Source organism: Arachis ipaensis, chromosome B6 (assembly GCF_059453495.1).
Source record: "Arachis ipaensis isolate K30076 ecotype BB chromosome B6, ASM5945349v1, whole genome shotgun sequence".
Taxonomy (NCBI): domain Eukaryota; kingdom Viridiplantae; phylum Streptophyta; class Magnoliopsida; order Fabales; family Fabaceae; genus Arachis; species Arachis ipaensis.
The window spans coordinates 136514044-136529797 of record NC_142441.1 but is presented as its reverse complement, the minus strand read 5'-3'; positions in this window follow the sequence as shown (position 1 = coordinate 136529797).

Here is a 15754-nt window from a genome sequence, read left to right as displayed (position 1 = left end):
AGGGAATGGAGTGGTTTTTTGGGTAACTAAAATAGGAAATAAGTAGTGGTGCTACGTTGTTCAAGTTGGATTTTAATAAGGCTTACGACACAATGAGATGGAATTTTCTCCATCAGATTCTAGCAGCTATTTGGGTTTGCAATTAAATAAATAGAGAAGTTGGATTATGTGGTGTGTCACTACAATTAAGTCGACTACTTCTTTAATCTTTATCCATATCATCAATGGTTCACCGAACAAGGAGCTCCAACAAAGTGATCCCTAGTTCCCTTTTTTATTTGTAGAGGTAATTATTAATTTAATATTCAAAAAATTTATACGTTACAAAAATTTTAAAAGATGTAAGTAATTGAAAAAAAAATTAAAATTATTTTATAAATATTGACGTAACAGTTAATAATTATTATAATTATAAAAATTATCTATAATTCTAATTTTTATAATTTTAAAAATATTTAGATTTTAATTTTTTTTAATTTTAATTCTTTTTTAAAATTTTGTTATTTTTTATTATTCATCAATTTTTTTTTAATCTCCTTATGTAACACCCTCACTATCAGAAATCACGCTTCCGACTGCACTACTCTGATAGCAAGGAGTATTACGACTACTTTACATACTAAATACTAAAGTAGGAGCCTGTGACTCGACACTGTATCGCTGATTTCCTTAGAAACCGGAAATAAACACTTTATCTTAATAAAAATACAAACAGGCATAGATTCATATACAAGACTCCTTACATAATAACCCATAATATAATATACATATAGAACATACAATTCCTATCCCTCTTACAAATTTGTAATAACAAAGACGAGGGAATAAAATAATCTAATTAATACAACAACATATCAACCAAACGCAGTATAACTCTTCTTAACGCTTCTTCATCCGGTTCCTGAAAAGGTAAAGCTGTAGGGGGTGAGAACCTAACCACACGGTCTCACCACGGAATTTCAAAGTTGTCATAAGAAGATATTCAATAAGAAAACTGTTTTCAGATTCTGTGATTATCATTGTCTTATAAATACTTCTAAAATTCAATAGCTAATCGTTTAAAACCTTTTCAAAGAGGCAGTGTTTAACATTTTCAGAAATTCAAAGTCTTTCCTTTCTCATAAGCAAATCTCAATCAGAAACCAACCACACAATCAAACAACACAGTCATTAATTCAGCACCAAGGTTCATTCTTAAATGTAGCACACCAGGACATACACAGGCAAGACAAACAAGGAAAGCACAAGTAGGTAGCAGTTACAGCAAATTGTTCAAGTAGCAGTTAAGAACAGTTTAGCAATTAGGCAAACCAAAACAAGTTCAAACCCAAGCAAAGCATACAAATGCATATGATGCATGCCTGTCCTATGGCTGATGAGGCTCATCTGTCGGTTATCCAGCCAACCCGACAAGTCTGAATTGTCCTTAGACTGTCCCCCGACGTGCATCCCCAAGAGTCTATGCATAGCTTTTTCTCAAATAATCAATATTACTCAATGGGAGTAACATTCCCGGGAATTTATATAGTGCCCGGTTACACTTACGTCGTAGGGTCAACAGAGTATCGAGTTTTCAACCTGGTACACGTGGTGGCAAGCCACGGCACTTAATCCAGGGAACCTCGTATCTCAGATGTTTCAAATTCATAAGCCATATAAATAATTCATTCATCATTCATCAATATCTAAGCCATTCTCAATATTATCATCATTCGTCAATCCATATCCATTTCCAAATTCATTCAAAAATCATATTTCAAATCAATCCTCATCATCCTTCTTTCCATTTTGTTCACTAACAATTCTCAATCCAAAACATAACTTTTTCTTTGATAAATGAAGTATTCTTAAATCATCATTTAATGCTTAAAATTAAACCTTTTAAAATAACTACTTCAAATTAAACTTCTAATTTTATAAAATTTCGGCAGCATCTCCTCTAAAACTCGGATTCTACCACCCTTTTCGGGTCCCATCCAAACATTTCTCGAACCTTTCCAAAACCTCAATCATTTTCCAAGATTCGGCTAGTTCCAATATCAAATAATTTTCAAAGCGAATCAGTGCCCATAATAAATCTCTTTCTAAAATCAGACCAGCTCAAATACTAAATCATTTATAAAGTCACTAACTCAAAATTAAACCATTTCCAAAGCCAATTCCTTTACATCATCAAAAATAGCTTCAAAACCAAGAAAAGCCATTTCTCATAATAATCAACTAAATAACCTTTCAAACTAATTTCTTTTCAGCAATCACAAACTACTCAAGCATTCAAGCAATCAGTCATTCAGTCCAGCAAACAACCACATTTAGAAGGCAATTATAATCACAGGCATATGTTCTCTCACATTAATATCTATTTATCACAACTCTGTAATATAAATTAGATTTTAAGAAAAACCCGTACCTCGACTCGTCGAAACTATAACTTAAAATGCGTCAACGAAACCATTTCTCTTAACCCGAAACCAACAGCAACCGCAAACTCAGTCCCTGATCAGTTTTGCAGCACTCACAGCAACTTAAAAACAACATGCAATGCTCAAAACACAACCCTACGTTACCAGAATCTCAGAGTTTATAACCAAACATAACAGAATATTAACACGGCTTTCCGAAACGTAAATACTTACCGAACTAAGAAAATGAAACAGCGGCGGTCGCTGAATTGGTTTAGCGGCAGCTCCGGCAGCCACCTCGAACGGCAGCGGCGACCAGAACTCCGGCAACGGCGACGGCAGCAGATCTCAGTGGCGGCAGAGGTGTTCTCCGGCGGCAGAGGCGGCGGTAACCCCGACGGCGGCGCTGACAGCGACGGCTCCCTCCGGTGACTACCCAACCACGGCGACGGCAAGGAAGCCATGGCAGCGGCGGCAACAAGCTCCTCTCCCGCGGGCTCCTCCTCTCTCCTGACGCTCTCCCTCTCTCACGGGTCTTCCTCTTCTCTTCCTCGGCGGCGCGATGACAGATCCGACGGCGGTGACACGGTTGGACATGTTCGGCGGTGAAGCGGCTTAACGGCGTGGTCTTCCTCCAAGGTTCGGTGAGGACGCGACGGTGGCGGCGGCGGCGAGACCAACAACGCCGGTGCGCCTTCTTCCCCTCTTCTCCTCTCGGCTCTCTCCTCCACGTCGGTGCTAACGAGCGATGCCGGCGAGCAGCCCGGGCCACCAGCGCTAGCTGTCCCCCTCTTCTCTCTTCTCTAACTCTGTTTCGTTTCTCCCTCTCTCCCTCAATGTTTCTTTCTTTCTTTCTTTTTCCCATTTCCCCTTTCTATTTTCCTTTCTTTCTCTCTTCTGTATTGTTCCTTGTTCCCTGAAGTAGTTTAGGTATTAGGTTTGGGGGAAGGGAATGACGGTGGGTTAGAAGGTTAGGATTAGGATAGTTTAGGTAATTTTAATAAAATTAGGGGTATAGAGTATTAGTTTAAAACCTAATTTAATCTATTAAAATTATTTTAAAAATGTTATTTGATTATTAATTTACTAATTAACTTTTAATCAAATATTTTAATTTAAAATTAAAGACAATATAATTAATTTTCTTTGTTTATAAAATTAAAGTATTAAATTTTAGAATCTCAATTATTTAACTAAATCGTATGAAATTCTTATTCTTTTGCAACTGTTAAGCTGTATAATTTAAATATAGAAAAGTATTCAATAACTATAAAATTAAGTAAAATTTCTAATTTGATTGTCAAAACTTGATTTAATTACTTCTAGTAAAATAATTTCTAAAATAAAATCTTTAATTTATAAATGAATTGAAATTAACTCATAATAATATTTTTTTGAAAATTATGGGTCTTACATCCTACCCACCTTATAAAAATTTTTTTCCTCGAAAATTGATACAAAATAATAGAGATTTCATATTACTTCACTCTTGAACTTGTTTAAGGAAAAGGCAAAAAGTTCTCAGTATATATATACATATAGTTTCAAATATCAGAACTTTCATATGGCATATAGGTATAGAGGGTATAAGTGTTATGCGAAACAAAAGTTACAAGATAGGCTTGATGTACAAGGTAATATGTCTCAAACATGTGATGGTAAAGTAAGGCGGCAAAAGGTTATAAAGCAAGCCGGGGTTAAAATGAAGTGCTTAATGTTCGCTTACTAATCTTACATCAACTTTAGAGATTCAGCCATTGAAACTTCAACATAACTTATCTCCACCATTTTTAACCGTACTTCATTGTGCAACTCATCCAAAGATTCTCAAGTTTGTCAAATACCTTGCAAACCTTACTATTGGTCATAATTGCCACATCAACAGAACTCTTTCACGTAAAACAAGATTTCACAACTCCCTGTGACGTCATACACTTACAAGTTTCACCCTTTGCGTTCACCAAACGTGTCCTAAAGAGCTAATATGTCGTCTACTAAGTCTAACAGTCGCACAAGATGCCAAAATTAGTCTCGAGTATACTCAGAAAGATAATAGACTTTAGAAAAGAAAGAAAAGCGACAAGGATCGCATTCGCGAGAATTTGAAAGAAAGAATAAATACAATTGCAGGTAAATAAGGATGCTCAAACAACGAAGTTTGCTAGAAAGAAATCAATTGACAATTTCAAGGATAACATTTGGATCAAAGAAATTCAATAGGATGAATAAGAAGAAAATCAGCGCATTAGTTTAAAACATATTCAAGCTGAGTCGAACAAGTATGAGATTTCATAGAAAAAATGATTAAAGACTATGTTGACGTATTACCGCTTCATCTTCCATATTCATAAATCACTTCTAGAAGAATCAACGCATCATTCTACTATACCTAAAGGTCGCACGTGACGTTAAAACAATTTTTGAGTTTAATCAGAAGGGTATTAAATCTTAGAAAAAGGACAAGCGACAAGGACAAAATCCGCTAGAGTTTGAAAGAATTTGTTAAAACCACAAGTAATTAGGGATGCATAAGGGATAAAGAGTGTCAAAAAGAAAATTAGTTTGGCAATCTTAAGAAGGAATTTGAATCTAATAACTCCAGTAGAAACAATCAAGAGGAAGAACGGTGCATTTATTTAAACCATATTTGAGCTGGGTCAAAAAGAATACTAAAAGTCATCGGTAGCGTTAACGAAGAATGGAGAATCTCAAAAAGGAATGAATTCACTATCTCAAAAGAAATATGAAATGTTTAAATAAGATTTTGCTTTAAAACAATTCAAATTAAAACAAAATATGCAAAATTTATAAAATAAACTTAATTGAGCTATGAGCAAAAATATTCTTTCAAGAAACTTAAAAATATTTAGGTAAGAGGAAAACCTGACCAGAATTACTTTGAAGATCCAAAACAAGAATTACAAAAGGACTTTATAAGATAGGATATATTACGGCAAAATAGATTCAGATTTCATTGATAAATTACATCGGTTAAGTAGAAGAATGCAGAACTTAAAGCTATGATATCAAGAATCTATGGAATAGCTAATCGCATGTTCAGAGAAGAATACGCATACGATGCAAAGCATAAAGGTAAGATACCAAATCATAGCTTAAGGAGAGAATCTAAATCAGAAAATTTTACTAGGGTCAACAAGAAGAAGCATAATATATTGATTGAAGCAAGTTCCAGTTAAGTTAGAGTACAAATTTCGTATAAAAGAACGCAAAATTGAAAACCATAACATCAAAAATCCAGGGGATAGTCGGGAATACAATTTGACAGATAAGTAAACCGTATCTCAAGAAAGGCATTGAATCAAAGATTTCCAATGCAACTGATAAAGGTAAAAATAACACCTAACACAGATAAGGATCTTAAATCAAGGGAGTTCAAACAAGACCCATGAGGCATGAGATATCGAACAAGCTTCCAATCGATCTAAAAGAATACAAAACTCGTAAGGAAAGACAACTCAATCAATAATAAATTTTTGAGAAAGAACCTTTGACTAAACAAAGACAAATAAGAAGATAAACGGTGCACTAGATTGAGACAAATTTCAGGATGATTCAGACGAGTATGAGATTCACAAAAAAAAAAAAAAGAAAAACTAAAATTAATAATGATGTTCATAACAGTAAAAGAATAATTTCAAAAACAAAATCAATTATATCATTTAAAGAAGTAAAAAGCTTAAAAAAGGAATTGGTCTGTTCCTAAATGGAAGGGTATGAGCCCAATACTTTTAAAAGAACAATAATTGCATAGACAATGTGTCATACTAACCAAATTCAAATTAAAAATAAATTAAGTGAAGTTTGTCAAATGAAAATTAACTGAAATAAAAACAAAAGTCTTGTTTCAGGAAGTTTGAAGAATACGCAAGTACATAGTTAAGTAAATATATATATGCGTAAAAATTTCAATTGAAAATGGACCAAATTATGTTTAAATGAGTAAATCTAAGGTAAAGTATTTTTGGAAAGATAAATAAAGACTAAGTAGTACTTGTAGCTATATAAAGAAATTATTCTTTTTTTTTTTTTGTAGGGGAGTATTTATAAAATCAAAGGTTGTCATATTCAGAATTCAAATAATGGTTACAATCAGAATCAAACAGAAAAAGAACTAAAACAGAACTATTTTCAAAAGAGATTCCAAGATAAGAGTTGTAGAAAAAAACTACTAGAATTGATACATTTTATCAAAACAAGGTCGGTTTTTATCATCTTTTTATGAAGAAACACAAAACCAAAGATTGTAATCCGAGTAGGACACATAATAGTTGCAAAACACGAAACAGGAGAACTAAATCGTATAATTAGTTTACTACGAATTGCGACTCTTAAGATTTCAAATGACTTAGGAATCAAGGATTATGCATTGCACCAAAACTAATTCAAGATCAAACCAATAAATACTAAATTTACGAGTAGTGTCAGTTGAATGTTCTTTAAAGACTCAAGCAACAATTAGGAACATAATCAAACAAAGATATATCTGAATGACAAGATATGGTAGAAAATATCTAAAATACATTTCAAGAAAGAAGTTAAGAACTAGAGATTCCAATACAATTGATAAAGAAAGAGGTGACGTCAAGCACGAATAAGGATTATACGTCGAAACGGAAATAATATCTAGAACTTAGTTTCTAGCGTTCCCAAAACTCGCGACTCGCGTTATCTATGACACGCATATCGTCTATAATAACCCATTAGTGCTTACATATACATAATTCACTAGTGTTAAGCCGGCCAAACTTAATACCACGAATTATGCAATGCAAGACAAATGGCATTAATCAATAGACCGTCATGTACATAAAGTTCTAATTCTCGTTATTCAAACAAGACCTACTACATGACAGACTCTCAGAGTATGCAATTGAAGCATAATCGATCCATTCCTCAGGCTCTACAAGAAAGACCGCTCTGATACCATAATGTAACACCCTCACTATCAGAAATCACGCTTCCGGCTGCGCTACTCTGATAGCAAGGAGTATTACGACTACTTTACATACTAAATACTAAAGTAGGAGCCTGTGACTCGACACTGTATCGCTGATTTCCTTAGAAACTGGAAATAAACACTTTATCTTAATAAAAATACAAACAGGCATAGATTCATATACAAGACTCCTTACATAATAACCCATAATATAATATACATATAGAACATACAATTCCTATCCCTCTTACAAATTTGTAATAACAAAGACGAGGGAATAAAATAATCTAATTAATACAACAACATATCAACCAAACGCAGTATAACTCTTCTTAACGCTTCTTCATCCGGTTCCTGAAAAGGTAAAGCTGTAGGGGGGTGAGAACCTAACCACACGGTCTCACCACGGAATTTCAAAGTTGTCATAAGAAGATATTCAATAAGAAAACTGTTTTCAGATTCTGTGATTATCATTGTCTTATAAATACTTCTAAAATTCAATAGCTAATCGTTTAAAACCTTTTCAAAGAGGCAGTGTTTAACATTTTCAGAAATTCAAAGTCTTTCCTTTCTCATAAGCAAATCTCAATCAGAAACCAACCACACAATCAAACAACACAGTCATTAATTCAGCACCAAGGTTCATTCTTAAATGTAGCACACCAGGACATACACAGGCAAGACAAACAAGGAAAGCACAAGTAGGTAGCAGTTACAGCAAATTGTTCAAGTAGCAGTTAAGAACAGTTTAGCAATTAGGCAAACCAAAACAAGTTCAAACCCAAGCAAAGCATACAAATGCATATGATGCATGCCTGTCCTATGGCTGATGAGGCTCATCTGTCGGTTATCCAGCCAACCCGACAAGTCTGAATTGTCCTTAGACTGTCCCCCGACGTGCATCCCCAAGAGTCTATGCATAGCTTTTTCTCAAATAATCAATATTACTCAATGGGGGTAACATTCCCGGGAATTTATATAGTGCCCGGTCACACTTACGTCGTAGGGTCAACAGAGTATCGAGTTTTCAACCTGGTACACGTGGTGGCAAGCCACGGCACTTAATCCAGGGAACCTCGTATCTCAGATGTTTCAAATTCATAAGCCATATAAATAATTCATTCATCATTCATCAATATCTAAGCCATTCTCAATATTATCATCATTCGTCAATCCATATCCATTCCCAAATTCATTCAAAAATCATATTTCAAATCAATCCTCATCATCCTTCTTTCCATTTTGTTCACTAACAATTCTCAATCCAAAACATAACTTTTTCTTTGATAAATGAAGTATTCTTAAATCATCATTTAATGCTTAAAATTAAACCTTTTAAAATAACTACTTCAAATTAAACTTCTAATTTTATAAAATTTCGGCAGCATCTCCTCTAAAACTCGGATTCTACCACCCTTTTCGGGTCCCATCCAAACATTTCTCGAACCTTTCCAAAACCTCAATCATTTTCCAAGATTCGGCTAGTTCCAATATCAAATAATTTTCAAAGCGAATCAGTGCCCATAATAAATCTCTTTCTAAAATCAGACCAGCTCAAATACTAAATCATTTATAAAGTCACTAACTCAAAATTAAACCATTTCCAAAGCCAATTCCTTTACATCATCAAAAATAGCTTCAAAACCAAGAAAAGCCATTTCTCATAATAATCAACTAAATAACCTTTCAAACTAATTTCTTTTCAGCAATCACAAACTACTCAAGCATTCAAGCAATCAGTCATTCAGTCCAGCAAACAACCACATTTAGAAGGCAATTATAATCACAGGCATATGTTCTCTCACATTAATATCTATTTATCACAACTCTGTAATATAAATTAGATTTTAAGAAAAACCCGTACCTCGACTCGTCGAAACTATAACTTAAAATGCGTCAACGAAACCATTTCTCTTAACCCGAAACCAACAGCAACCGCAAACTCAGTCCCTGATCAGTTTTGCAGCACTCACAGCAACTTAAAAACAACATGCAATGCTCAAAACACAACCCTACGTTACCAGAATCTCAGAGTTTATAACCAAACATAACAGAATATTAACACGGCTTTCCGAAACGTAAATACTTACCGAACTAAGAAAATGAAACAGCGGCGGTCGCTGAATTGGTTTAGCGGCAGCTCCGGCAGCCACCTCGAACGGCAGCGGCGACCAGAACTCCGGCAACGGCGACGGCAGCAGATCTCAGTGGCGGCAGAGGTGTTCTCCGGCGGCAGAGGCGGCGGTAACCCCGACGGCGGCGCTGACAGCGACGGCTCCCTCCGGTGACTACCCAACCACGGCGACGGCAAGGAAGCCATGGCAGCGGCGGCAACAAGCTCCTCTCCCGCGGGCTCCTCCTCTCTCCTGACGCTCTCCCTCTCTCACGGGTCTTCCTCTTCTCTTCCTCGGCGGCGCGATGACAGATCCGACGGCGGTGACACGGTTGGACATGTTCGGCGGTGAAGCGGCTTAACGGCGTGGTCTTCCTCCAAGGTTCGGTGAGGACGCGACGGTGGCAGCGGCGGCGAGACCCAACAACGCCGGTGCGCCTTCTTCCCCTCTTCTCCTCTCGGCTCTCTCCTCCGCGTCGGTGCTAACGAGCGATGGCGGCGAGCAGCCCGGGCCACCAGCGCTAGCCGTCCCCCTCTTCTCTCTTCTCTAACTCTGTTTCGTTTCTCCCTTTCTCCCTCAATGTTTCTTTCTTTCTTTCTTTTTCCCATTTCCCCTTTCTATTTTGCTTTCTTTCTCTCTTTTGTATTGTTCCTTGTTCCCTGAAGTAGTTTAGGTATTAGGTTTGGGGGAAGGGAATGACGGTGGGTTAGAAGGTTAAGATTAGGATAGTTTAGGTAATTTTAATAAAATTAGGGGTATAGAATATTAGTTTAAAACCTAATTTAATCTATTAAAATTATTTTAAAAATGTTATTTGATTATTAATTTACTAATTAACTTTTAATCAAATATTTTAATTTAAAATTAAAGACAATATAATTAATTTTCTTTATTTAACTAAATCGTATGAAATTCTTATTCTTTTGCAACTGTTAAGCTGTATAATTTAAATATAGAAAAGTATTCAATAACTATAAAATTAAGTAAAATTTCTAATTTGATTGTCAAAACTTGATTTAATTACTTCTAGTAAAATAATTTCTAAAATAAAATCTTTAATTTATAAATGAATTGAAATTAACTCATAATAATATTTTTTTGAAAATTATGGGTCTTACACCTTACATCCTAACCTTTTGAGTCATCTGCCTCTTCTTCTTTTACTTACAATCCTCAAATCAAATATGTCCATCCTCCTCATTCACCTATGGCGTTGTTGCCTTGGCTTTCGACCTACTATTTCTCCTACTCCTCTTCTGACCAACTTCCATCTCCGCCTCACTTCAACGGCATCGGCGTTGTCGTCTTCATCGTGTGGCGCCACAATGACTCAGCCCAACTTTTTAACTGTCGCCTTTCTGTAAATCTTGAGTAATTAATGAATAACTAGCTAATAAATAAATTATTATTTAAAGAAATTAAGAAATTAAATTTTATAGTTTAGGGAAGTAAAAATAATTAAAATACGAATTTTGACACTAATTTAAAAAATTTTGGCCCGAAAACGGACATACTGGTTGTACCGGGCCCATATTGGGCCCAAAGCGCAACATACACAAGCATTTAACTAGCCTCCTTCCTCTTCCATTCACTCAATTCACGCGGGGGGAGGGAGAGGGAGAGGGAGGGAGAGAGAGAGAGAGATAGAGAGAGAGAGAGAGAGAGAGAGAGAGAGGAAACGATGGTGAGAACAGACGTAAAAGTTACTATTCACTTCAATTTTCAATTGTCCGTAACTTTTGATCCGGAGTTCCGATTGACGAGCCATCAACAACCACGCGTTCGTCTCGAAATTCTCTACAAAACTCACTAAACAATTTGGTAAGGAGGTTGCATTTTCGCTCCCAGTCTTCTCCTCTTCAGTTTCGAATATGTTAGGTTTTGAGAATTTAAAAATTGAATGATTTTGATGGTTTAGGTGAACTCTAGCAGCGAGTAATCACTGGATTTTGCCCGTTTGACTCATGAGTAAGGTAAGAACCTTCAAACCCTTGTGCCCTATTCAAATTAGTGAGCCATATGTTGATTATTGTGATAATGTGTGGTATTAGATTGAATTTTGTGATGATTGGAGTCACATTGATGAATTGGAACAAAGCTGTGGCGAATTGAAGCTTGTTGAGTTGGTCCGGAGACCTCAAGGCTTGCGGAGAAGAGAATTTGTGGCGTTTGTGGTTTAGGGAGAAATTAACCAAGGTATGGTTTTGGTTTCTCGTAGATAATATATAATGTAACGTAAAAACATAAATTAGATGACCGTAGGATAGATTAAACTATGTGAACTTGTTGAGGTTTAGTAATTCGGTAAAAATGTTGAGTTGAATATGTGAATGTGTTATTGAATTATTGATTAATGATGAGGATTGAGATTGACTGTGAATGATGATAATCATATATTGATGATTTATGAGTAACGTTGTTTTGATTATGATTGTGTGGGTTGGAATTGATGAAATTGGACGTTGGTGTGTTGTGGAAGGGATAGAAGGGATATGAGTGTGTTTTGAACATATTTAGTGTTGTTTTGAGGTGTAGTATAATGGTTTTTGAAATGAAAGTTTGGTAAAAATAGAGGTTTGGCATTTCTTTGTAAAATATTGATTTTTGACCAAACTTCAGCAGATCATAACTCCGCTTTCGTACTCTCAAATCTTGTCAAACTTATTTCAAATGAAAATTGGATCCATGAAGTTTATATCGTTTAAAGAGCAGACTAAAAATAATTTTTAACAGAAACGTTATGCGCGTCGAAAGTTTGGTGTGCAAAAGTAAATTTTGCAGAACTTAACAGCTTTTGCAACTTTGGTTGGGCGTGCGTACACGAATGCACACGCAACGCGGACCCTAGGCTCTGCCCAGATTTTTCGGGTATGCGGGAGTATGCATGCGTACGCGAAACCCCTGTTTTTGGAAAAAGTTGTATTCTTGTGATTTAAACCCATTTTTCTAACTTCCAAACCTCTATAATTGCCTTCTAAGGTCCGATAGCTAGGTTTTAGACTATAGAATAAGGGTAAGGATGTTGATGGAGCTAGTTTTGATATCAAAGAAGACTTGAGAAGTGAATGATTGAGTCGATAAGATGTTGAAAGTGATGAAATGAGACATGATGAGAAGGATTATGATAATATGAGATGATGATGAATGAGTTGAATGAGATATGATTGAGATGATGATGACTGATTATGATTGAGATATATGTGACTGGGTAAGAGACAGTGGCATTGTCCACCTGTTCCGGGTAAGAGTTGAGACATTGGGTAAGATACGGTGGCGTTGTCCACTTGCTTCGGGTAAGAGAAAAGGAAGAAGAATGATTGAAAGTGATTATGGGGACGATTATTATGAATGTGAAGTGCGAATGTATAATTTATTCCACTATGTTGCATCATTTTTTCTCTCTATTGTAAAGTGTGTCGGGCACTATATCCCAAGAGCGTGGCGAACGCTATATCCCAAGAGTGTGGCGGACGCTATATTCCAAGAGTGTGGGAGCACTTTACCCTGGAAGCGTGTCGGGCACTATATCTCATGAGTGTGATGGGCACTATATCCCAATAGCCTGGCGGACGCTATATCCTAAGAGTGTGGGAACACTTTATCCCGAAAAATGTGACGGACACTATATCACATGAGTGTGGCGGACACTATATCCCAAGAGTGTAGAGCATGTCAGAGAGACGATATTCGGGTTAGCTACCATGTGTGTCGAGTTTTGGCAAGATAACCGACATGTGAGCTCACAGCCAATAGAAAAGGTATTCATCATATGCATTTGTATGTTTTGTTTGAGTGTGCATTTATTTTGACTTGCCTAATTGCTTACATGTGATTAACTGCTATCTGATCTATTTGCGGTAACTATTATCTATAATTGTGTTTTCCTTGATTGTATTGTGTGTGTTTGCAACCGAGAGATCCCTCGTGTGGTGGAGGCGTGACGAGGGTAGTTCCATCGGTGTTTCGGAGGATTGGAGGAGGTAAAAGTGAAGTGTTGAGTTAGGATTAGATTCGGAACTTGAGAACCTTAGACAATTTACCTAAATTCTGGTTTAGTTTATTCCTTATGTTTTAAATCTGAGTGTTGGAGTTCTAGGATCGCCTCTGGCTTTCCCACGACCTTATATATTATGTACGTTGGCACATTTACCATGTTGAGAACCTTCGGTTCTCACTCCATACATATGTTATTATTTTCAGATGCAAGTCTAGATGCACCTCAGTGAGCGTTTGGAGGTTCCTATGGCAAGTAAAGTTGGGATGTTATATTTTGGACTGTTGGTTATGTATTTATATTTATAGACTCTCCTATGGCAAGTAAAGTTGGGATGTTATATTTTGGTTTTCTGTTGGGATAAGTCCTATTTGTTCCCCTAACGTTTAAATCGTCCTATTTGTATCCCTAACGTTTGTAAAAGTGATTCAATGTTATCCTACTATCAACTATACTAACAAATCAGATTATATTTTTCAATTATTCTCACTTGGATGTATTCATTCTCAATTAGGTCTCACTTGGATGTGTTCAATTTTAATATTATACCCACTATTTGTATTTAGATTCAATTATGTCTCTAGAAAAGTGAATTATGTAAATGTTGTACGAATTAGTTTCAAATTATGATGAGCTATTTTTCGGAGTGGATCATCGATTCTATCCCAGACATTTGTATTCTAACTTCAAGAAGAAATTTTTAAAACTCAAACTAAAGCGTTCATGATGTGTAATTGACGGTAGGATAATATTGAATCACTTTTACAAACGTTAGGGATACAAATGGGACGATTTAAACGTTAAGGACACAAATAGGATTTACCCCAAACGTTGGGGACAAAAACGATACTTTACTATATATATATATTCTGCGGCCGGTCTTAGCTTTGCAGGTCGAGCTCGGAGCTTGATATTCTGTATCTTTTGCTTTTCCACTCTTATGTCTATATTCTACGGCCGGTTAAGCTAGAAGCTTCGAGTTCCATAACTGTTTTAACAGCAGCGGGATCTAAGAAGGATGGAACCTAGAAGGAGTGGATCTAAGGCAAAGGATGGAACCCAATAGCAGCGGTGGCGATGTCGTCCTCCTTTGTCGTTGCCCTACTCTTTCCTTCTTATTCTCTCTCTTTTTTTCTTTCTCTTTTTCTGTTCTCTTTCTCAGATTTTTTTTAATGAATATTGTAATTTTGATGCTAAGATTTGAATTTGTTGTTATTGTGATTTGAAATTTGAAGTTGTTATTGTAAGTGAAGGAGGAGGTATATGGTTGAGAGGGTTGGAGATGTGAAGAGATTGCGGAAAAAGAAGAAGAGATTGATGGATGGTGATGATGATGATAAAGTAGAAGAGTTGAGAGTTTTAGAAATAGGGGATTATGATTTTTGAAAAATTGAAATTGGGATATTTTTTAAATTATAAAAACTAAAAGTACATGTAACTTTTGTAATTATAATAATTGTTAACTGACACGTCAGTGTTTAATGTTAACTTTTCTTAATTCAATTAATGGCTGATCAGTTTTGTCAAAGTTAATAATCTTTTAGGAGTTTTTTTGTTAATATATAACATCTTTTAAGGTCCTTTTTGTTAGCGTCTAAATCTTTCGAATACTTAATTGGTAGTTACCTTTATATTTGTATTAGTGGAGGTGACATACTGTAAATATAATACTAAAGAGCAAGTGCACTAGTCGTTTCAAATAATAAAAATAACGAGTAAAGTATTGTTCCTACGAAGAATTGTTAAGTACTTAATTTGTTTTCAACTATTATTTGGATTGATAAAATTTAATTGGATTGTTGATTTGATTGTGGATGCTAGAGAATACAGCAAAAATATAAATAGTTTTTTTTTTTTGAAGTAAAGGAGCTTAACACAACAAGGTGGAGCAACAAAAGAATCAAGAACTAAACAGTAATAATAAACAATCCATAGTCATCTCCGGCATTGCCATCAACAACCATTTGGATCAACTCTACTCTAATCCTTACAACTCGTAAGCGACCTATTAATAATTTCTACAATTCCTGCTTCTTGACTCCTGAAGATTCTGTCGTTCCTTTCCATCCATATATGCCAAACAATAGCAAAAAATCCAATTAGCCACCTATTACGTTCCTCCTTCCTTACAGTCACTCCTGTCCAGCTTTCAAAATGTTGCTTAATTATCCCTGGAACAACCCGCAATATGCCATAGTCAAACAACCAAGCACACCACACCTGCCAAGTAAACTGACAATGAAGAAACAAATGGTGGAGGTCTTCAACATCTTTTTTGCATAAAACA